Raw genomic sequence first — 5,591 nt, 5'->3', positions numbered from 1 at the left:
TACTAGGATATATTAGGTTAGGGGCCTAGCATGCCTTGTACTTTATTGGTATCTACCCAAAACATGTGTGCAATAAATGAATAGCATTATTTCAACATCAGTTGGATAATTTAGTAACATTAGATTTTAGAAGTCCTGTGTAGACAAATCTTCCTTGTAGAAGAATTCCAAATAATATATGGAGATAAGCCCCCCTCCAGGAGGTGGAGCTTATTCTTCTCCCTCTTGCAGGTGGGCTAGACAGTGACTTGCTTCCAAAGAATAGAAGATGGAAAGGGAGGGATAGTAAACTGACAGTGGAGACACCTGGCAGTCACTACTTAACCAAACTATCATGTGGAGATCATACATCCCTGATAGGATGCGTTCAGAAAGGCACGGCATCACTTCTGTGGAATTCTTGCCAAAAAATGTGTAACCTCAATGTAATCATAAGGAAACCTCAGACAAACCCAAACTGAGGGGTGTTTTACAGAACAGTTAACCAGTTTCTATCAGAAGTGTCAAGATCACTAAAGACAAGATAAAAGGAAGTGTCACTGGTTGGCAAGGACTAAGAAAACGTGACAACTAAATGCAATGTGGCCCCCTGGATTGGATTCCAGAACAGAAAGAGGATATTAATGGGAAAACTGGGGAAATCTAAATAAAATCTCAAGTTTAAGAAATGTGCAGTGAGAGGCCCACGCACCGCGATGAAGAGTGGCCCCCGCTCGCCGCAACCAGAGGAAGCCCTCGCACAGAAACGAAGACCCAACACAGCCAAAAAATAAAAATAAATAAATAAATAATTTTGGGACTTCCCTGGTGGCACAGTGGTTGGGAGTCCGCCTGCCAATGCAGGGGACACGGGTTTGAGCCCTGGTCCAGGAGGATCCCGCATGCTGTGGAGCGACTAAGCCCATGTGCCACAAATACAGAGCCTGCACTCTGGAGCCCATGAGCCACAACTAGTGAGCCCACTTGCCACAACTGCTGAGACTCGCGTGCCTAGAGCCCATGCTCCGCAAGGAGGGAGGCCACCGCAGTGAGAAGCCTGTGCACTGCAATGAAGAGCGGCCCCTGCTCTCCGCAACTAGAGAAAGCTCGTGTGCAGCAACGAAGACCCAACGCAGCCATAAATAAATAAATAAATAAAATAAAATTAAAAAAAAAAAAAAAAAGAAATGTGTCTATGTTCTGTTTCTTAGTTTTAACCAAAGTACCATGGTAGTGTTAGATGTTAACAGCAGGAGAAACTGGCGAGAGTTATGTAATAAGAACTCTCTTGATTATCTTTGCAATGTTTCCGTAAACAAAAATGTATTCTAGGGCTTCCCTGGTGGCGCAGTGGTTGAGAATCTGCCTGCCAATGCAGGGGACACGGGTTCGAGCCCTGGTCTGGGAAGATCCCACATGCCGCGGAGCAGCTGGGCCCGTGAGCCACAACTACTGAGCCTGCGCATCTGGAGCCCGTGCTCCGCAACAAGAGAGGCCGCGATAATGAGAGGCCCGCGCACCGCGATGAAGAGTGGCCCCCACTTGCCGCAACCAGAGAAAGCCTTCGCACAGAAAATGAAGACCCAACACAGCCATAAATAAATAAATAAATAAATAAATAAAATGTTATATAAACAAATAATTTTAAAAAATGTATTCTAAAATAAAAAGTTTACTTAAAAAAATAGGTAATCACAAACCAGACTCTAAACAAACCACAATATTTTTTCAAATCTTAGACATAAAAGAACAAAAACTGAAAACAGAAAGTCCTCCAGACTCATCACACACACACACACACACACACACACACACACACATACACAAACTCTGTGAGGTGATAGATGTGTTAATTAACTTGGTTGTGGTAATCATTTTACAATGTGTGTGTTTATTAAATTATCACGTTTTACAGCCTAAATATATACAGCTTTTATTTGCAATTATACCTCACTAAGGTTGAGGAAAAAAATCTTATATGTTGCTACTGATATTCAAAAGTGCAATGAAAAATCTATCTTTTTATTAGTTAATATATATATAGATCGATGACTACTATCCTTTGAATTCTGTTCACAAAATTTTTAAACCTCTGAGGTCTCAACCATTTTTTTCCATTTCTGTTACCATACTTTAGATTCCCTAAAAGATGCTCTCATGCCCATTTAATGTTTATAATTGAAGGATATTTTTGCATATACTGGCACCAAACAGATAATTACTGCTGTTAAAATGATCACTGCTAAGTAAGTTTCTGCATGAGATGATTCTTACTTATCTATACATTTTATCTTATTTTTCTTTTAAATAAAGCCAGAAAGATTATTTTTTTAATAAATTTATTTATTTTATTTTTATTTAATTTTGGCTGCATTGGGTCTTCGTTGCTGCGCGCGGTCTTTCTCTAGCTGCAGCCAGCAGGGGCTACTCTTCCTTGCGGTGCACGGGCTTTTCATTGCGGTGGCTTCTCTTGTTGCAGAGCACGGGCTCTAGGCGCACTCACCGGCTCGGTAGTTGTGGCTCGCGGGCTTAGTTGCTCCGCGGCATGTGGGATCTTCCCAGACCAGGGATTGAACCCATGTCCCCTGCATTGGCAGGTGGATTCTTTTCTTTTTTTTTCTTTTCCAGCATTTATTGAAACTTCAAATGGTTAAAATTGTCAGATAAGTGACTCCACAATGATTAAGCAGCTGCGTGTGTGCTTCTTTCTTAACATGTATATTTCTCCATTTAAATGAGCACTTGGCATAAGTGCTTCTTAGGCTATGGCAGGTGGATTCTTAACCACTGTGCCACCAGGGAAGCCCCAGAAAGATTATTGAGAAATCAAGGGTAATGAGCATCTGAAGTCAAGATTGCTGAATCTCCAATCCATCTGAGGGGTTAGAAATGGAGACCCATCAACAGATTCTTCCACCAGTGCCTGAAATGGCTCCGACTCTAAAATAGTCACTATCCAAAAGCAAGAACAGTTTGTTACTTTTGTTGTCATTCAGGTAGTTATATTCATTCCAGTAAATGGCACTTGGTACATTCACTTGTGTAATAACAAACTGATAAATAATCCCCTGTAGAAAATATCCTGGTTTGGGATTTACACAAGATTTTTTAGCTAAGAAATCAATACCTACTTCAGACATTCTTAAAAATGACTTGATTTACTTTTCTTTATCTTCCTGGAGTCAGATGAAAGTCATGAAAGATAAGAAAAATGAGGAATCGTCACAGTTTGGAGGAGACTAAGAAAATGGAACAAATAAATGAAAGGTAGGAGCCTGGATCAGATTCTGGGACAGAAAAGTGACATTGGAGAAAATGTGGCAAAGTTCGAATAAGCTTTGTAGTTTGGTTAAGAGTTTTATACACGTTTATCTCCTGATTTTTTTTTTTTCCCGCACAAAGTGTAAAGGGTTTTTGTTTTTTTTAATTATGTGTAACATAGACAAAATTAAGTCAATAAGTTTTTAAGGAATTTCACATGTTCTGATTCTTTCCACTGCCAGTCACCTTAGTTCCTCCAAGCTCATAATCTTCAAGATAAAATAGCCCTTTCAAAGAAGAAGCTGTCATGTGAGTCAGCCCACAATTCTTTTAGTTGGGCTTCTTTGATCTCCAGTGGAATATGGACACACTTCAAAATTCCCCACCTGTAATCTTTGGGATCCAATTTCCTCGAGCAATTTACTTTAGGACCCTAGAAGTTAAATATAGCAAGTACATTGCTATTTACTCCTTCATCTTTTCTAGTACTGAAAAGCCTTGTTATATCCAATTTTTACTCATGAGCCTAGCCAAAAAAAAAAAAAAAAAAAAAGTTGCAGTTCTCATTGTCACCACTGCAATAAAATTACAGTGATGGAAGCAAAACCTGTGTTCTCAATGTAGCCACATTAACAATTTATGGACACCATGAACAACAGTGTCCATTTTCAGTAGTATGAGGCTTTTATCTCCTGCTTTTGATAATTAGACTACGGTGATGAAAGTTGTTAACACAGAGAAACTGGGTGAAGGATAGACAATAACTTTCTGAACTATTTTTGTAACTTCTGTGTTTAAAATTATTTCAAAATAAGAGATTTTTAAACATTGCATTGGAAAGCTCCTCAGGAAGTTGTTACTTCAAAGAGAGACACAGTATTTCTCAATAGTTCCAATACAGCCAGTTTTCCCTCCAGCTTTGAAACAGAGAGCATTCTTTCTTCAGTTAGCAGCAGATAAAGTGCAGTTGCTGGCCTGCACTTTAGGAATATTTTGTTCAGAAATGTATATGTCAAGTTCCTAGAGTTATACTTTGGACAGTGAAGTGTTCACGCTTTGAGAGGCATGAACCAATGGAAGCAAGACCAATGGAGAGAAAGAGTCACATTTCTCATCGTATATTTACACCAGAATATTTATGCTCATTGAGCAGAATATTGGGTTGAATTGCCTAGACAGTTATAAATTGGGGGATTTTTCCCCTCTTTCCATGTTTTCTCTTTCATGTCAAGTGCATGTAGTTGAATTTGAATAAGTAAAATGTAGATATCATGTGACTTCACTGTAATCCAGTGGAGGAAGTACATACGCAAGAACTTTGCTAAACCGGTGATGATGGAATTCATTCTCTGAGATTACTATAAAAGTGATAATCAGTAAAAAGAAGTCCTTTCAGCAGTTCAGCAATGATGCCCTGTTTTATTATTACCGTTCGTTAATCACCTACCACATGCTTGCCCATTCATCTACCGCTAGTCTAATACATAACTCAGCAAGGAAATGTCCCTATTTTACAGATGAGGAAATGGAGGCTCAGAAAAGCTACTTAACTGGCCCAGTCTAGGTTTGAAGTTCAAGTTGAGCGTCTCCAAATGACTAATATTTATACGGGTTGAACTTCCCTGCAGCAAATTCCACCCTTAGTGAATTGTGTCATAGTGAGATTTCAGTATACAAGTCTTTTGACATATTTGAAATATCCTGTTAATTTTAAAAGGAAACGTGATATTTCATTTGAGAATTGGTCATATATAATTAGATTTTCTTAAAAATATAGAAATATATAAGAAAATTCAAGGTCTTCCAGTTATTAAGTTATTAGGTTCCATTAATAACAGAATGTATCAAGCTAATAAATTATATTTGTTAAGTACATTAACTTAACTATACCAAGATCCTAAAGTGCCTTTTAAGCACATACAGTATTGCAGTACATTAAGCGTGTTTTTTAAAAGCCAGAAAAAATATCAGTGATCTAAAAGAAGTAACTCAATGTTTACTTTAAAAAGTCTACTTTGGCCCTTCATTTCCTGTTCAGAACTATAGTGAAAAATTTATGGGTAATCTCCTTGGTGCAAAGTAAACTTTTCAAAGCAGAGATAAATAACCAAGCTTACTTTAATCGCATTGAGAGTTTCTACTAAAAAAGTTAATTATGTAGTTTGGACATGGGAATAATTATTCCGATGAGCTTCTCTTCTAGAATACCGATTGTAACTGGATTGGTAGCGAAGATCATTTACCTGATAAAGAGGGAAAGAAAACTTTGTGGCTGTTGTTGTTTTCACCTTACAATTAAGAGTGGCATAATTAGATACTATACTTTAGCACCCTGTTATAAGATACAGGTT

General features: G+C 38.1%; 1 non-coding gene across 1 annotated transcript; it reads right to left on the bottom strand.

Annotated features, from left to right (window-relative positions):
• Positions 1 to 3,789: 3,789 nt before the first annotated feature.
• LOC137777128 (small nucleolar RNA SNORA1) lies at positions 3,790 to 3,924 on the bottom strand. Its single transcript, XR_011076448.1, has one exon. It is a non-coding gene; the product is annotated as a small nucleolar RNA SNORA1 (small nucleolar RNA).
• Between the last annotated feature and the right edge of the window lie 1,667 nt (positions 3,925 to 5,591).

Source organism: Eschrichtius robustus, chromosome 14 (genome assembly GCF_028021215.1).
Source record: "Eschrichtius robustus isolate mEscRob2 chromosome 14, mEscRob2.pri, whole genome shotgun sequence".
NCBI lineage: Eukaryota > Metazoa > Chordata > Mammalia > Artiodactyla > Eschrichtiidae > Eschrichtius > Eschrichtius robustus.
This window is presented reverse-complemented; position numbering and strand designations above follow the sequence as displayed.